General features: G+C 35.0%; 1 long non-coding RNA gene across 1 annotated transcript; it reads right to left on the bottom strand.

The window, feature by feature from the left end:
• Positions 1 to 407: 407 nt before the first annotated feature.
• LOC144365389 (uncharacterized) lies at positions 408 to 18,038 on the bottom strand. Its single transcript, XR_013423761.1, has 2 exons — positions 15,804 to 18,038; positions 408 to 1,015 (listed from the first exon to the last, which is right to left on the bottom strand). It is a non-coding gene; the product is annotated as an uncharacterized LOC144365389 (long non-coding RNA).
• Between the last annotated feature and the right edge of the window lie 1,937 nt (positions 18,039 to 19,975).

The raw sequence follows: 19,975 nt of genomic DNA, 5'->3' as shown, positions 1-19,975 counted from the left end.
ATGCCAAGTTCAGGCTGTAGGGAATTGGGGCTCATCATACAAAGTGCTTTCCTCAGCCATTTCCGGCCTTCTTCTCAAGAATTAGCATGTCACTCTCGATCTGTAATGTTAGGGTCTGTAAACAAGTCAAGATGGCATCTGGCATTTTGCCAGAAGGAGTGGTTTGTGAAGTAAGGCCAGCGAGCCATTAAGTGTGGAGATTCCTTATTGGCTGACTGCTGTATCTAGTTTATGTTAATTAAGATAAGCTGTGTGTAATGTATATATACCCCTCCTGTCCTACAATAAATGGCTCCCACTCCTGCTGTATCAATCTACATAAGTTGCTCTTCACCCCCCCCAAACCCCCGGTTATTTTGCTGCAGCTGGACTGTGGCACTGTAATAAATGAAGGGGACCAGAAAAGATCTTATAATTTTCCTGTGGTGTATTCTGGAAAACAGAACAAGGTCCTCTGCACTAAGATTCTTCAGAAATTTTCAGTTTGATTCTCATAACTTTAACTCTCAGAGGAAAGATCCAGAAACCTCTCTTATTACCTCGGAGTCCTTCCCTTCCTCCTTTTTCTGCCTTATATTAACTCTTCCTTTTGTCCCAACTCTTCTCGCTCTTCCTGACAGTGAGTCCTCCTGTATCAATTTCTCACACTCCTTTCTGAGACATGATACATCATGCTGCAGCTTTTAGAATTAGGAAGGGTAACAAAATCCATTTTAAAAATTAAAAAACATTGAATTAACAAGAGAAGAACTATGTCAAGATGGCTTTCCAAGTGATCAGCTCCATCATTTAAGCTGGCTCTCGAGCTGGTATGAGCTTGTCTTCCAGGGCACATTTGGCGATGTCTGGAGATAGTTTTTGTTATCTCTAGTAAGGGTTTAGCTGCTGGCATCTAGTGGCTAGGAGGCCAGGGATGCTGTTTCCACAGGACATCTCTATAATAAAGCTGATGATTTCAGCAGTTTTAAGGTTTAAAAAATTTAAACATTTTAGGCTTCTTGATCATAGTATGCACCTAAAATAGTAGAGGAAACAAAAAATAATTAATTATTCTCAATACTACAAAATCTTAAAAGTTTAAAAATTTAGATAAATTCATACTTGACCAATTTAACTGATTGACTTTTTTTTTTCTTTTAACTCAAAACCACATTGTCTGAGTTCTAATGATAATTATATTTTGGCAAATTGCCTGTGCACACAGGCACATGTGTGCACACAGATGCAAATGCAAATGATAAGGCTGAGAGGTGGGCATTTTGGGCGACTGTGTACACCAGACTGTAAGTTCAACAGTCTGAATTTCAGTAAAAGTATCATGAAATACTATTTATCTGGACTTAATAAGTTATAGAGTACCCAGAAAGCATACTTTATTTATTCTAAAAGATAGTTAATAATGCCTTTATTAATATGTTACAAAAGAAATTATCAGAAGACTTAGCATATGGTTGTATTAAAAATGTTATTTTCATGATACATGTCAACCCAGACATTTTTGAAAATATGCCAGGGTAGAATGTTTAACCAACAATATTGCTCTCTGAAATATTGGCTTAACACAACAACATGATGAAAGACCCAAATAAACACGTGTCCTTAAAAATGGCCAATAAGTACAGGAAAAATATTCTTTGGGGAAATTCCAGGCAAAATTCTAATTAGGTAACACCTCATGCTTATCAGGATATTTAAAAAAATAAAGAGAAAAACAAGGAAATAATTATTAAACAATCATTGAGAAAATGTATAGAAATTCAAACTGTTAAGCACCTTTGGTGGGAATAAAATGGCATAGCCACTGTGAGAAACACTATGGTGTTGCCTCAAAAACTTAAAAGTAGAATCACTGTATGATGCACATTCCTTTCTGGGTATATACCCCAAAGAATTGGAAGCAGAATCTTGAAGAGATATCTGTATATCTATGTTTGCAGTAGCAATATTCATAATTGTTAAATGCAGAAGCAACCTAACCATTCATCAATGAAAGAATAGATAAGCAAAATGTGGTATATCCATACAATTAAATATTTTTCAACCTTAAACGGAAGGGAATTCTACAATGCAGTACATGATGAACCTTGAGGATATCATACTAAGTGAGATAAGTTAGTCATAAAAGGTCAAATTGTGACATTATTCCATTTATACAAATAGTTAGCATAGTAAAACTCATAGAGACAGAAAGAAGAATGATGGTTTCTGAGAGGTGAGGGAGGGTGGAATGGAGCCTTGTTGTTTAATGGGTAGAGCTTCAATGTTACACTGAGAAGTCATGGAGATAGGAGGTGGTGATGGAAGCATAACAGTAAGAACACACTTAATGCCACTGATCTGATGCTTAAAAATTGTGAGGATTGTGAATTCTATGTTTTGTGTATTTTAGCCAAATATATCAATGAGGTAAACACCATATTTTGAGAAAGTGAAGTTTCTACTTGTGTCCTAACTAATAAGTCCCTAAATTTCATTGTGTTAATTCAACTACAACATGTTTCATATTGCTTTCATTGACCCATGGAAATAGCAACCACTCAGCCAATGAGACATCAAATGAGAAATATTCATAAAACTATAAACTCTAAGGCAGGACTTATCTTACCATTTTGTTCACTTTCCTATTGAATTAAAGGACTACTGTGAAGTTACAGCGAATGACATCTCTCATTATATTCTCAGCTTATCCTAACAGTAGACACCTGGATTTATCTCCAAGTCTCTGAGACTTAGAAGGGCAGTATAAGGTAAGGGCTAAAAATGTAAGGATAAGGAGTGAATGTTCTACACCTTTTGATTATCAGTGGTGAGACTCTGGGGAAGTCAAAGACCTGTTCTCAATAAATTTTCTCCTTTATACATTTGGGGTAGTATTGCAGTTATCCCATAGACTCCCATGATGATTAAATGAATGGTGCCATGTTAAGTATTTAGAATAGTTTCCCATCCAATCCATTCTACATGAATGTGGCCATCCTTAATTACATACCTTAAAAGTAAAGAAGAGTTCTAAGAACTGTGAAGAAATAAATCTGGATTAGAGGAGAGGCCTAAGAGATTGCCTGGGGATGTCACAAGCTTGATGTCCTGTCCTGTTCCACATTCATTGCTCATTTACTTTGTTAGACAATTTAAACTGAATGTCATTGTGAGCAGAATTTACAGCACACAGACAATGACAACAAGCTACTTTAGTTTGAGTGGAATCATGTCAAATGAAATTGATGATGACAGCAGAAAATAACAGTAAAAAGCCTGATACTGCTATGTCAACTTAAAGGCAAACACATTAGGATCAGTTAGTGAAGGGATGTGTAATTCTGGAGTTTATCCTAAAAGCATAACAGAGTGTTATGAGTGACTGATGTGTGCAAGATCATATGTCATTAGGCAAATGACAGCGTCCATGATTTTATGCTTAAGACAGGGGATTGTGTAACTTTTATGATAGTCAAACTACTAACAATGTTTAAAATATCAGTTGAGTGGTTATATTCTATTTTTCTTTTATATAGACATTATATAAGTTACCATACAATATATATGTATGATATATATACTATATGTTATATACAAAAGCATACATATAATATATACATATCTTATTTCCATTTAAGACCAACTATAAGTTACTTATTTGATTTTCATCCTTAATATTTTGTGATATGGAATATTGAATACAGGCTCTCACACATACTAGGAAAGTGATTTACCATTGAGTTACATTCCCTGGCCAGAAGATCCTTTTAAAAGATACTTAAAAACCTAAGTTTTTCATAGTGCTAAAGTTTAAGTTCAAGGCATATTTTGCTTTATTCTTTCTATTACCCTTCTTTGTGATCTTGGCTATCCATCAAATCATGTGCTGTGAATTTGTCTTAGTCATAGAACTATTGATAAAGTCATAATATAGAACTATTGATAAAGGATAAGAAAGACCTGTCTTTCTTTTATATTCACTCTGATTAGTTCAGATACCAAACTGAGTGAGTACATTATTTTTTTACCTTTCTCAAATCTAATAACTAGTGCACTATGTGAATAACATCGAGAAAATGTCAATAAGTGGATGTTAGAGAAGTTAACTGTGGTGGTCAAGTCAAACAGGTTAAGATTTGTTCTGCACCAGTTGACAACCATATGATTTTTTTTTTTATCTGAAGGGTCATTATAGTTTATAAAAAATTTTCCCATTGAAAATGTGAAGGTGAGCCATGATGATCCAAGAAATGAAGTGGAAAGAAACTGAAAAATTATGAAGAAATAAACAACTAAAATAGATGATCTAAAAGGTCATTAGAAGTTGAAGATATCAAACTATTTAACTAAATGGAATTTGTTGATATTCTTGATAAGGATATTTGCAGCAAAATGGTAGAGGTGGAAATCAGTGTGGTATCAAGAGAGCATGCAAGGTGAAAAACAGGAGAAACTTATTTGAGAAATTTTGCTTTAAAAAGAAAAAATAGATAAGGTAGTAGAATGCGGGGCTATATCCTCTATATGGTTTTGCTTTTTAGTTAGGAGACATTGTAGTATATTTGCAGGTGATTTGGAAAAGGTGAATAAAATAAGACATAAATAAATAGAAATACACAATGTCCATGAATAAGTGGCCTTACTGTATTAAAGATGTCAATTATGCTATGTATTCAATATGCTTAATGAACATCATGAAGACTATATTTAATAATAGTGTACCTTAGTCAAGAATTTTGGTGAAGGAACAGATTACAGCTGTTATTGCCATAGTCTTGCTATCTTAAATGATTAATATGTTAATTTTTTCATACAGAAAAATTTTACTATATAGTGCGCTTATCTTACAACACCATGTTATAAATTTAAATTTATATAGTAGAATTTATTTTAAAAATGAATAAACAATGTTTTAATTGCCCTATCACACAACAAGGTTCTTATATCTGACCCTATGACAGTTGCAAAAAGATTTTAGAATATTGCAAAGACAGTTCGGTAATTTTGCGTGCACACACACACATACACACACACACACAGATATACGTAATATGTGACAGAATTATTAATAAAAGCTGTGGAGTAATGTTTGAGTTCAACAATAATATTAGACCATTTGGTTATCCATTTAAAAAATGCATTTATTCTTACCTCACACCTTGCACAGTTAGAAAACCTAGATATTGAACCAAATACTTAAAAGATGAAAATGTTATAATAAAAGTAAAAAGAGAGATAAAAGTAAAAGAAATAGAATCTTTGTTCATTAAGATTTAAATATATATATATATATATATGCATACATATGCATATATATGTAATAAAAAAGAAAGTAAGGTTAAAAATTCTGTTACATATCTTATGTATATATCTAAAAGGTTGGTTATTTAAAAAGTAAGCTTATGAACCATCTAAAATCATGTTCCCTATTGTCTGAGCATTTCTACTGGTGTATCCATGGTGAAATATCAAGCTTAATGTTATGTACAATCTTTGGATATAAGTTAACCTCTTTTATCAAGAAGTTTCAACTAGGCAGGTCAAGAGCTAAGTTTTCTGCAACATTTACTGAAGGAGACTAATTGTATGATTCTATATATTCTGCAGGAAAGAAGTTATATAAGATCTGCAGGATCAAAAAATGTTATCTTGATAAAATAATGTTGATGTATATTTCAAGCAATTAATTCAACAACAGGTACAGTGAAAGACTTCTGTAATGGAACAAAATTAGAAGTATTGGGAAAAGTCATCACAGCATGAGTGAGTTGTCAATAAGACAAGTAAAAGGTTCAGAATTTGCAAAGGAAAAGTAATTCCATTGGGATGATGTAATATAGGGGCCACTGTTTTCCTTAAAAGCATCAGTTGATACTAGGACTAGGACTTAGATTTAAAAGCCCCTTGTGCCAATGCAAGTGTCAAGAGACAAATGAAGTTCTCAGGATGGTGGCAGATAAGATCAGATATTTCTCAAGTACCTTAAATCCCAAGGTTAATATGTTTGGGAGAGAAAGACTTTCCTCCACCAAAGTAGACCTTGACTCTGGGGATAGTGGAAGTAATTCTTCACTTAGAATTGGCAGTGACAATTCTACACAAGCCAGCAACATGAGCAGGTGTGGCTGTATCAGAAACCATAGTACACATGTGGCAAACACTCAAAAATTCAAAAGAAATTTGATTCCTGATCATATAGTATACCCATGTACTTTACAGAAGCAAATTCAAGTTATCTATTTAAATGTAATTTAAGCATGAGAATTTTAAAAGAATCTCAAGAGATAAAATCCTAAGGAGTATAGTTTCATAGTCAAAACTCTCTAGGTATAAGAAGTAATAACGTATCATGAGCATACATTAGCAGAAACCATAATCATAGGTTCAGACCAACATAGAAGTAGAAGTATGTATGTTTAATATGATTTAAAAATAAAACTAATATTAAAATACCAAAACTCTGATGATAAATAAGAGATAATGAGAACTGATAAAAATATCAGATTTTAAAACCTAACACCCCAAATAAAACTTTCATAAATAAATACATATATATGAATTGAATGCATCATAGTTAATTCGAGAAAAAAAAAACACCAAAGTGCACTGTAGTGAAATGGACATAAAATTACAAGTACTGTATCGTAGAAAGACAACAGAAGAATGTGTGAATGGTTCATAGATCCGGAAATGAAGCAATGACACATGCCTCATCAAAAGAAAACTCAGGAAGAAAGTGAGAGAGAAACTTTTTGGAAAGTCCAAGAATTGGCTGCTATTTACAATTTATGGAAGATGCTCTTACTTTAGATTCAGAAAGACCACCAAATGCCAAGCAACATAAGACAAAGGAATCTACCTGTGTTAATCACCATCAGCTAGAATCTGTACTCAGGAGACAGCAGGCGTAGGTCAGGTCAGGTCTTACGGTTTGTAGAACATGCTTCACACTAGGCCTAAGTATCATTCCACCAATAGCCACAAAGCACTTTCCTACTAACAACCTCAAAGCTACAACTATAAATAAGGTTCAACAAACCTAAAAATATTTAAACAATTAAAGGAAGATATGACATTGCTCATCAAAGAGACAACATCAATAACCAGACAGACATTATTAAATGGAAATTTGGGACTTGAAAAGTTTAATCATCAAAATGAATAATTTACAAGAATGAACTGTCAGTAGATTTGAAGTGGCAGAAGAATCTGTGAAATTGATGATAGATAAATAGAGATTACACAGGGTGAAGAGCAGAGTAAAAACTAATGATGAGAGATTCAGAAAATGTAGGACTGTTTATCAATACATATATATCAATAAATGTTGTTTACCAGTAAACATGTTGGGGAAACTGAATATTCACAGAGAATGAAATGGGGCCCTTATCTCAACACACACACAAAAATTAAATCAAAACATCATAAATACTTCAGTGTGATATCTGAAACAGTAAAACTACTAGAAGATAATATGGGAAAAACTTCTAGGATATTGGGTTGGCAGGGATTATTTTGGCTATGATCTCCAAAATAGAGTCACAAAAACAAAAATTAACACACAAAATTGTATTAAACTAAAAGTTTTATTAAGAGCAACCAATAGAAACCATTAATAACATGAGGAGGCAAACTATACAAAGAGAAAATATTTTCAAATCATACACCTAATAAAAGGTTAATATCCAAAACATACAAGAAACTCAAAAGACCTTAATAGCAGGAAAATAGATGATCTGCTTTGAAAATGGGCAAAGTAACTGAAAAGATATTTCTCAAAAGAAGACCTACAAATAGCAGGAATATAGAACATGTTTAACATCACAAATTATCAACTCTTTACAAATCTAAGCTTCTTAGCATCACAAATTATCAATCATTTACACATCTAAACTTCAATGAGATGTAATTCCACACTTGTGAGGATACAGAGGCTGGGTGAGTTGAGGGGAAGGGAGGGAGAGGTTTGACCAAGATCAATGGATACTGAGTAGATAGATACACAGGAGAAGTTTGATGTTCCACTGCATGGTAGGGTGACTATAGGTAATGATAATGAACCATATTTTTTTTATCTAGAAGGAAAGATTTTAAATATTTTTACCATAAAGAAATGAAAAATGTTTGACAAATGTTTGACTCTGATTTGAATACTACACAATCTACACATGTATCAAAAAATAGCATTGTACCCTATAAATGTATACGATCGTTATGTACTTGTAAAATTTTTTGAAAGGAGAAAAGATGAAAAATATAAATAAGTAAGATTGAAAATTTAAAGAAGAGGAAAGCTGAGGATATGAAGACAAGGGAATCCAGGGAGACTACAGGTGGGGATGTAAATTAGTACAGACATTATGAAATGCAGCATGGAGTTTTCTCAAAAGAAGTGAAAATAGAATTTTAGAATGATTCAGCAATTCATTTCTGGGTCTATGTTTACAGGGAAGGAAATCCATACTCTATAGAGTCACCTGCATTCCCACATCCACTGCAGCACTTTTAAAATAGCCAAGGAATGGGATCATGTGGATGTTCATAAATAAATTAAAAGATGCACTGTAGAGTTAGAATAGGACACTATTCTGTCTTATACGCAAAGATCTCCTACTGTTTGTGACCACATAGATGAACAGGAGGACATTATTCTAAGTGAGATAAGCCAGGCTAAGGAAGACAGATCCTGCATGGTCTCACTTATGTGTGACATCTAAAAACTTTAAAGTCACAGACACAGAGTGGATTATTGGCTGCCAGGTACTGGGAGGGGCAGAGTTGAGAACAGTAACAGGATTCAAAATTTCTGTTACACACAGGAATCATAAATTCACAATATTTTTTCTACAACATAATGATTATAATGTTTTTTTACAACATTTTATTGTATACTTGAAAATTTTAATAGCAGTAGATTTTAAATGTTCTCATCAAAAAAAAATGCAAGGCAAAGGATATATTAATGAGGTTTGGTTAGGATTTCCACATTACATAGGTACATAAAAATATGTTCTATGTAATAAAATATGTAACTTTTGTCAATTTAAAAAGTTTAAAATCTTAACTAAAAATAAAAAAATACACACATTCTATTCTTAATAAAAATCTTTCGAAAGTGAGATAAAAAGTTTCTGCTTTCTCAAAGAAAGACTTAACTGCCGGAATAGCTGCCTCAGATGGTCAAAACCTTGGAAACTGAACAAAGCATACAAAGCAACGTTTTAAACACTGAAAACACCTGGGTAGCACCACAGTACCTAAGGGAAACAACTGAAGGAGTCTTGCAGTTTCCCTGCATGGAGGCAGCTGCAGGCTGCAGGAGACTACAGTACAGTGCAACCAAGTCCAAAGGCCTCTGATGAGGGACATTCCAGGAAGTTAAGAACCAAGAAAGCATCATCACCAGGTCAGAGGCAGCTCTGAAAAGCCCACAGCTAACACCAGGCTTTATCATGAAAGAGAGAATGCTTCGCTTCCGCTTTGGGGAGTGATTGGGGAAAATCATGCCACTTCTACTTAACATTTTCTAAGTCCTAGCCTGTACACTGAGAGAATTAAAAAGAGATGGAAGGCACAAAGAATGGAAAACTAGAAGCATAAATGACTCCATTTGTAGAGAAAAATACTGTTTTCTACAAATGTTTCTATAATTCATTAGTGAGATTTACTTAGATTAGAAGAAACAAATTCTAAACACAATACACAAAATTGATTGTAATTCTCTGTACTGAATGAAAACTTGGAAATTGAAATTCAAAACAATATATGTACAGTAGCATTAATATCTTTAAAAATAAAAAATTGTTAGTCAAAGATTTCCCAAATAAGACATAAATTTAGCAAAAAGTGTGCAAGATATATTTATAGAAAGCTATAGATATTATTAATGAAATTAAAGAAAAGAGAAATAAATAGACAATCATGTAATGATTAAAAATTATTAAAACTTCATTTTTTACCAATTAAGCTTAGATTTAACAGAATCTCATACAGACTCTCAACAAACTTTTGGGTATAAATTTTCTAAATCGTTTAGACATTTTTATATAAATGCAAAAAACTTAAGACACCCAAAATAATTTTGATAATGAAACACATATTTGGGAAATATATTATCAGATTCAATGTTTATTATAAAGTCACAGTAGTTGCATTTTGTATTTCAAGAGGTTAAGCATATAAATCTGTGAGACAATATACAGTCCAGAGAAAAGTCCACAAATATAGTCAATTGATTCTTTGCAACTTTATATTAGTAATTAATTGGGAAAAGTACAGTCCTGCCATCAAATGGTAATGGGATTATTTTATAATCACAAAAAATAAAGCCAGCTTTTAATATGCACCACTTGAAAATTATAACTTAAAATAGTCAATAGATCCATATATACACATATATATATGTTAAAATAATAAAATATTGATATATTTCTGATACATCATTAAAAGACCAATTATCTAAAGAACCAGAGCTAGATATGAAATAGAGACTGAAATTCTTAGTCAAATAATTTAAAATAAGCATGATAAAAAAGAAAACTTAGGGAGAAAATGTAAATCATCATGTTGTTAGTCAAAGATTTCCCAAATAAGACATAATAAATAAATAAATAAAACACTGGTATGTGTGGCTTCATAAAACTAGAAAAAATACATGCTACTTAAAATGTATGTTGTACAATTTTTTTAAAGACAGAGTGAAAGAGGAGAGAGAGAGAGAGAGAGAGAGAGAGAGAGAGAGAGAGAGAGAAATTTTTAATATTTATTATTTTTCAGTTCTCGGCGGACACAACATCTTTGTTAGTATGTGGTGCTGAGGATTGAACCCGGGCCGCACGCATGCCAGGCGAGCGCGCTACCGCTTGAGCCATATCCCCAGCCCCCATGTTGTACAATTTAAATAAAAACAAAACTTAGGAGAGAATATTCATGATAGATAAGCTCAATCAATATTTATATCTAAAGTCTAATATATAGAAATATTTCATATTTATTATATATTTAAATATAACATAGTACACATGTGAACATAACTTTTAAAGTAAATAAGGCAAATAATGTAGTAAAATTTATTTATTTGTAATATTAAAAGTATTAATAAAGGATTGAAAGCATATGTCACTCCTGACTTGAATGGTAAATAGTAGCAGACATTAATTAGAGAAAAGTAAAATTACAAGGACATACTATTATGCAGACACTAGCATGATACCTTCGAAAAGCCTGATAATATCAAGTGTTGTCAAGGTTATGGAGCAACTAGAATTCTCATCCACTTCTTAAGAGGATACGAAATATTATAGCTAGTTTAGAAAATATTTTAGAATTTCTTAAAAATTACTCATACCCTTATCATAAAACCCAGTACTACTGTAAAAATTAGTACTATTTATTGCAGTGTTTGACATTTGTATATCTCCTTCAGAAACAGACATTTTCAACATTTTACTCCCTTAATTACTTTTTTAATTTATTTTTTTAATTTATATATAACAGCAGAATGCATTACAATTCTTATTATACATATAGAGCACAATTTTTCATATCTCTGGTTATATACAAAGTAAATTCATACCGATTAGTATCTTCATACCTGTACTTTGGATAATAATGATCCTCACATTCCACTTTCATTAATAACCCCATGTCCTCTCCCTTCCCCTCCAACCCTCTGTCCTATCTGGAGTTCATCTATTCCTCCCATACTCCCTCTCTGTATCCCACTATGAATCAGCCTCCTCATATCAAAGAAAACATTTGACATTTGTTTTTTTTTTTTGGAATTGGCTAACTTCACTTAGCATAATCTTTTCTAACTTCATCCATTTACCTGAAAATGCCATGATTTCATTCTCTTTTATTCCTGATATATTCCATTGGGTATATATGCCACATTTTTTTTATCCATTCATCTATTGAGGGGCATCTAGGTTGGTCCCACAGTTTAGCTATTGTGAATTGTGCTGCCATAAACATTGATGTGGCTGTGTCCCTAAGCACCAAGAAAACCAAATAACCCAATCAATAAATGGGCCAACAAACTGAACAGACACTTCTAAGAAGATGATGACAATCAATCAACAAACATATTAAAAAATGTTCATCATCACTAACAATTAGAGAAATGCAAATAAAACCACTCTAAGATGTCATCTCACTCCAGTCAGAATGGCAGCTATTATGAAGTCAAACAACAATAAGTGTTGGTGATGATGTGGGGAAAAAGGTACATTCATACATTGTTGGTGGGACTGCAAATTGGTGCAGCCAATATGGAAAGCATTATGGAGATTCTTTGGAAAACTGGGAATGGAACCACCATTTGACCCAGCTATCCCTCTCCTCGGTCTATATCCAAAGGACTTAAAAACAGCAAACTACAGGGACACAACCACATCAATGTTTATAGCACCACAATTCACAACAGCTTAATTACTTTTATAAATAATTAAGTTTTATAAGATTGTTTGCCTAGGTATTTACTCATGAAAAAAAAAATCCTGCATCCCAAATATTTATAGTAGCCGTATTTGTTGAAGTTCTAAATTGAAAATAACCCTAATATAGCTGAATATTGAACAAATTTTAAAATACATGAGTAGCATGTCAATAAAATGGAATACAGTATTTGCCTTCACTTTAATATGTATAACCGTCAAAAGCAGCAGGGTAAGAAAAAACAATGTCAAACTGAAGAGACTACATACTACCTGAAGGAGGCTTTGTGAGATTCTAGTAATGAAAGCTAAAAGAATTAATTAACTTAGGAAATGCTAAAAGAGTTTCTAGAGAAGAAATACAGTTCCAGAATAAAGCCTGAAATGGTAGAAGCAAGGAAGAGTACTGAAAACAGTAGTTATTAAAATAAATATAAATTAATATTGATACATTTCTGATAGCAGAATGTGGAATTGTACCACTGAGAGAAGATAAGTGGTACTAAAAAAGAGTCTTCCGGAAAGCCAGGTCCTTAGGGCTTTGTGAAGTCTCAGTGGGAAGCAGGAAATCAGATGATTCTCCCAGATCTCCAGGGCTTAGAACAAAGGTCAGCAGTGGGGGCTGTTATTGGAGTAGGTAAACTTGTGCTGTCCTAAGTGAAACCAAAGCATCTAAATCATATCCAGCTTATCTCTACACCAGACTTACGCAAACCCCCTCACTAACTGATATAAAAAGAAGAATTTTCTTACACTAAAGGGAATCTTACTTCCCTTAGTTTACTCTTCTTTAACATAAATGTTTGGTGTGCAAAAATTTTTTAAAAATTAGGTAAAACATAGGCAAGGAAATAAGATGCATCATTAAAAGATCGTGAACGGCTGGGTGAGTTGTAGTGGGCAACTGGAATGTGGCGCAGTCCAAGTCCAAAAGCCTCAGAAGTAGGTAAGCCACTGGTAAGTGTCCTAGGGTCCAAGGAACAGAGAGCCTGAGATTCTGATTTTCAAGGGCAGAAGAAGGGTGTCCAGGATTCACAAAGGAACCAGAGCAAGGTGATCTTTCCTTTGCCTTTTTGCTCTATTTGGGCCCCTAGCCAGTGGGAAGGTTGGCCCCACACCCACTCCACCTGCCACTCTCCATCCCTGCCCTTCCACACATATTAAGCCTGGATCTTTCCCACTCAGCCCTCCAACCACATGCCAACTGCCTCTGAACATTCCTTTGCAGACACATCCAGAAACAATGCATTACTGATTTTCTATGTATACCCTAATCTAGTCAAGTTACACCTAAAATTAATTACCACATCAACATAGTGTTTGTTGTTTATATAATCCCCACCATTCTGCAAAACAAATATTCACCAGTAAAAATGTCCTCTTTAAATATAAAGTCCAAGTTCAGCGTAAAATGATGGAAAATAATTATATACCAGAAAAACTAATAATAAGAATACTAGAGACAAAGTAACAAGAATACAAACTAAGGGAAAGACGTATATTTCATAATGATGAATGTGCCAATTTATCAAGGAGATAAAGCAATATTAAATGCACTTATGCCTAATAAAAGAGTTTAAAAAATAAAGAAAAATAATAGAAATGACAAATCTTAATTTCAATATTTCTACATCAGTAACTGAAAGTATAAATAGAAAATCAGTATAAACATAGAAAATTGATGCAATGATATAACAATTCAACTTGACTTAATTTACAATTTATCAAACCAGTTAAGTAACTATTATTTTTAAGTGAATGTGGACTATTTACCAGTATAGACCAAATATTAACAATTTAAAAATCCCAGCACATTTAAAATAATTGAAACAATGTGAGTAGTTCTCTAATTACAGCATAATAAGTGATTTAAAAAATAATACTTAGAAAAAATCTCTGACATTTGTAATTTAAAGAAGTGTACAAAATTGACCTAATTATTTTGTGTCTGTGTATCAATGTCTAACAGTGAATCCCACTAAGATGTATAGCTATAATGTACCAATGATTTTTTTTAAAGTTGATGTAAGAAATAGTTATGATTAAATAAAAAAGAGACTTTTAAAAAATTCTTGGAGAACAATCTAAAATCAATTATCTAAGCTTCTATCATCAGATGAAAAAGAAGAACAAATGAAATGAAAACATGTATAAAATTATGTAGCAGTTAGAATAGATTAGGTTTGTTTTTCAAGTCATAGGAAAACAGAATTAAAGGATTGGTGATGTTAAAGTATATGATTAATTCAAACAAAATAAACATGGAAAGAAGGAAGGAAGGAAGGAAGGGAGGGAGGAAGGAAACAAGGAAGGAAGGAAGGAAGGAAGGAAGGAAGGAAAGAAGGAAGGAAGGAAGGAAGGAAGGAAGGAAGGAAAGACATAAGGACTTGAAAAGTTTAAACAAGGGTTAACTGCTGGGTTCTGAGCTCTTTCTTTAGACTCATAAGGGGCTTTGCACAGAGGACAGCGTGTGTAACACTACAAACACAATCCTAGATATAGAGACTAATACTCTGGGGATTAAATCTTCTTTAGGTTTATCATGCTGGTCAGCATTTGGGGCAGGATATTACCCAAGTTCATCTGGTCCTGAGTTTCTCTCTTTTCAATATGACCTTAATCCAAAAGTAGATTTTTGCTTTAAGCGAGATTGTACACGTATGTCAACATCTTTTATCCCTTAACTATTTATTTTTAAACAAATCTTTTTGTACACAGAAGGTGACATGGCAAAGTGAGTGGAATGAGCTTGGGAATCAGAAAGCACTCTTTCAAACACACACACACACACACACACACACACACACACACACTCACGGAATAAAATAACACATAAATCTTTGACTTCATATCTGATTTTCTTCTTAAATTGGTTCTTGAAAAATGAATTACTGTGTTAAAATAAATGAAAAATTTTATAGTTTCTTATATAATGGTGTTCATTATAATTGTATTTTTTTAAAAAATGAATAAAATTTGGCATCAATTTTAATGCCCAGCACTAAGGTAATGATTGAACCAATTGCTGTCCCTATATAAAATAATGATTAAGACACTAAGGTAATTGTTTTGAGGTTAAATGATACTGATTAGAATTAGGATTTAATACTCATGGAGCAAGATCATTAAATTTTTGTAAAATATTTACACCTACACAATACCCTGCATCCATACCGTATTCAACCCATATCAAACATTAATACAAACTAAGGTAAAGAAAGGCAGAAGAGCTGTGTCCAGACTCCACAAGGGAACCCAGGAAAGTTGTCCTTTCCTGTTTCTTTGGTAGGGAATTTCCCACATGATCATTAGCAAGCCCCTTGCTTGTACTCAGCCTGATGTTTACTCTGACTCTAACATTGTCCCCATTTTATACCCAAGGCTCACCTTGTCTCTCCTGGACCAATTTCCCACCATGGCTTTGGCCTCCATCCCTCCACATGCTGGTTGTGGTGGTGGCAGCTGGAGAATCACGGATTTACCAAATACAAACACTGAGTGTTGAGGTGCATCCTTTCTCCCCCCTCGTTATCATCCCTATTATATTGGACTGTTTGAACAGATTGAGTTTCTAGAAAGCAGATCACAGAGTGAGAAGAAGGAAAACATAGTTTCCAGTGAGAGATCAGAGTAGATAATTTGATGCTTTTTTTTTTCATTTTTTTTACTGCACATGTCTGTGATAGAAGCAAATGCAATTTTTATGTAGTTATGAGAAGGAAAATTGAAATGGGCTCATTTCGTAGCATTATATGCCCGTGCACTTGTTCCAGCTTCCTCCTGCAATTGCTGCTCACTACTCTGGTGTAATTGCGTAGGTCATTTGTGGAAAGCATAATTACACCTCGAGGTAATGGTCCCTCATGCATTATTAAGTGGTAGATTTTTCTGAAGTAGATAGAGGGAGCTAGGTGGGGGCTGCAGTGGAGTCACAGAATCACTGGATCAGAAGGGGCTAAGAGACCTGTCTAGTCTCTTCTGATGCCCCACTCCTGCCTGGGATGTCTCCAACAAATACACTGACCCCTTTGCAATGCAGTGCTTTCCGTGTGTCATGGTCTCTTTCACAAGCGTGAGGATGTCTTGAAGGTGATAAAGGATGGGATTCCTCTTCATTTCCCTAGCTCCTAGCACACAGCGTGGCACAAAATCCAAATTCAACATTCTCTGCCATCCAAGAGATTGCCAAGGAGATTGCCAAGAGGGAACTGTGAGATGAATTTTCTTTGGCAGATCATGTTCTATTCGAGGACATCAGAGTGGAGAGGGAGATGGCTTTATAGTCAACTTGCCTCTCGGTTTTCACAAAGGAGGAGCCTGGAGCCAATGAAAGACCTCAGACTCAGAGACAAGCTGGTGTGCACACCTCTGCTGCCTGCCAGGGTGTCCGCTAACCCTGGGGATTTCAGAATGCCCATAAATAAAGAGGTGGATCACATACCTACTGCTAGTTAGTACCAGGTTCCAGTGACAGAGGGCCTACCAATGTCATAAATGACAAAGTTAGTCACTGTGGGCTAGGCCTAGACTAGGGCAATTTACACTCAATGAATGTATATAGTTTTTTTCTTTCAAAGACTATGTATCAATCAGTTTTGATGTGTAAACAGTGTATTCTGTTCTGGTGCAACAGCCCAGCGGGGGATTCCAAAGGGTAAGCAGGACCTCTGTCATGCTGCAGGCTTTGCCTCGGGTTATTAACATAGGTGAAGTTTGTGGCAGACTCACTTCCCATTTTAATGGTTTAGTACTTTAAAGAAGAAAGTACATTTGCAAATTAACCAAACTATGGGTAATAGTTAAGATATTTAAAGCACTTATATTAGGGCTTGATACATTGTTTAATATATGTGAACTATGTTATTAATAGGAAAATGCCTACAGACTTTGGTTTCTTTGTTTTTAAATTAAATTTGCAATATATATGTAAGAAACAGAATAAAGCAAAGAAGTGGGAGGAAAAAAATAGGGGCTCTGCTCTAAGGCTCTAAGGGTTGTTTGTTTGTTTGTTTGTTTGTTTTCCCATCATGATCAGGAAATACTTTCTGAGGAGGTAACTTGATCAAGAACTGAATGAATGACAGGAAGCAAGACAAGCATCAGTGGGAACATCTTCCCAGGCAGAGGCAGCAATGTGGGCAGAAGAGATGGAGTGCTCAAAGGACATCACATGGGTGACAGCATGCACTCGACACACAGGCATCTCCAAAACACAGTCAGCATTGGGATGGTTTAAACTTGTGGGGTTACTGGCCTTTCTTGAGTTAATTTATGTATATGAATTTGTTGATCTTCGTAATTAATTGTTCCAGAGTGTGGTTGTGTAAAGAGAATGGAAAGCCTTAGCTCCAGGTCAGAGTGACAGAGGACTTGAGCCCATATTTCCTAATTCATCCTGCCATTCTTTCTCCAGTGACTCCCCGACTCCTTCCTTTCCTGTTATCTAAATATGGAAACTAGCAGCAAACAGTGTGCAGACAGACCTGATGTGCAGGGAAGTCCTGTAGAGTTGTATGTAAGTCCTCTCCTGCATATGCAATATTTTTCCTGTTAGATAAACATCTTGGGGTAAGGATTACAAAAATTAATAAGAAAGAAAGAGAGAAAGCGAGAAAGAGAAAGAGAAGAAAGAAGGGAAGGGAGGGAGGGAGGGAGGGAGGGAAGGATGGAGGGAGAAAAGGAGGGAGGGAAGGAAAGCTGGCAGAGACACTTGATTTTGGGTTGTTGTCACTTTTAGTGGAATAGGGATTTCTTGAGTTTTGCAGATCACGTCCTGCCCTTGGCTGCCTCTCCTTCCACTCTGTCGAAGCCCTCTACGGGAGAATTGTATCTGCAAATTTATGGCACAATCACAAATTACAGAGGTGGTCGTTGGACTCACATTTACAACCTACGGGTATTCACGCTGGTTCATTCTTGGCATGGTATGGCTGCTGCGTGGCTCAAAAACAGACTTTTGAAATAGCTCTGATGGAGAAAAATGCTCATGGTGATCTGGCCCAGATGCTCTCAGGGATTAGACTCCTGGCTCCTTGCAGGCCCCTTGGAAGCTGTGCAGCTGGCATTGCAGGACTGGAAGCTTCCCTGTCATCGGGGACAGTATTATCTGCGCATCCTTCTGGATGGGCAGGGACAGCTTGAGTTCTGTACCCTCTCAGGTCACAATGAATGAAAGAGACTGACATATCTGTTTGATTCCAAACACAGTCATGCCTTAATTATGATTCTGAACAAATCATCGAGCTATGCTGAGCATCTATTCCAGCAACTGTAAAGCAAACACAAAAGATATATTTTATTTATTCTATGGCTTTGTTTTCTTTGTTTTTGGAAAATTCAACTTGAACCTGTTTTAATTTTAAAACCTCTCTTTGGTCTTGTTTTTGGTGAATGTGCTCAGGAGGCAATGAAAATAATTCCTCCTCCCTGTGGAAAACGGGCCCTGAGTCTTTGGATGTCTGGAGAAGGCTGACGATTTCGACACCGTGACGACTGAAGATTTTCAAATCCTTATTTAATTTTTAACTAATTGTTGACTTAAAATGTAGAAACCTAAACAGATATTTCTCTTCATGTCTCCATCTCCACCACTGCATGAAAGCATGTTATATAACTATTATAATATCACCACTAGGACACTAATATTGGAACAATGCAATAAAGCACCTAATTTTATACGTTTGTGCAATATTTGGGGGCTCATATTGAATCATTCTCTTTATTATATTGCAGAATTATCATTTGAGGAAGACATTCTCAGAGATAGGGGACCCCTGCATGAGTGTTTAAATAAAGTCCTGATACAACAAATGAGGAGCTCTTGGGTAGAAGAAGCTGGATTGTAGAATGTTGCAGAGACTTGAGCCCTAAATGAAATGGACTTACCTTCTCTTCTCTTTGATACATTCCTGCTGCTTCACTTCCAAAGAGCATACAACACACATAGATGTGTTAGGCACACCATTAGGTCTACTCCGTGCAAGTGGCACTGTCTCAATTGGTGACCACATAAATGTCCAGAGCATAAACACATCCTTAGGCAGGCACTCTTCATCAGAGGTGGGACTGCAAAGGGCAATGGTGCTGGAATTTAAAGTCCAGTAACCATGTCCCCTGGAGAATTGTGTTGTGTAGTATACACTCTGAACTCTAGAGATCCACTTTTCCTTTAAGTGCCCCAGCCTAGGAAGTATGTGTAGGGAGAATAGCACAGGGCAAGCTGAAAGGAGGAAGCTTCCTCCTCTCTCCCTCACCTCACGGAGTTTCTGATCGGACTTCATGAATGAAGGCAGGCTCAGCACGGTGTTGGGAAAATAGTGTCATTCCATTTACAAGACTCTAGTCTCCTTACTCATATTCTCCTTAAGAAGTTGTCTCTCAAACAACCCAAGAATCCAAATGTGAAAGATCTCCTAGAAAGTGATCAGTCCTGCTTTCTAACCAGTGCAGAATTCCGTCCTTGTAATACTTTTCAGGATGGGTGAGTCCTGTGGTGTGTATGGATAGCTGGGCTCCAGCTGGTTTCTCTGTGGCTCTGTGAAGCATTAATCCTGAGATAT

The sequence above is a fragment of the Ictidomys tridecemlineatus genome, chromosome 7 (assembly GCF_052094955.1).
Source record: "Ictidomys tridecemlineatus isolate mIctTri1 chromosome 7, mIctTri1.hap1, whole genome shotgun sequence".
Taxonomy (NCBI): Eukaryota; Metazoa; Chordata; class Mammalia; order Rodentia; family Sciuridae; genus Ictidomys; species Ictidomys tridecemlineatus.
This window is presented reverse-complemented; position numbering and strand designations above follow the sequence as displayed.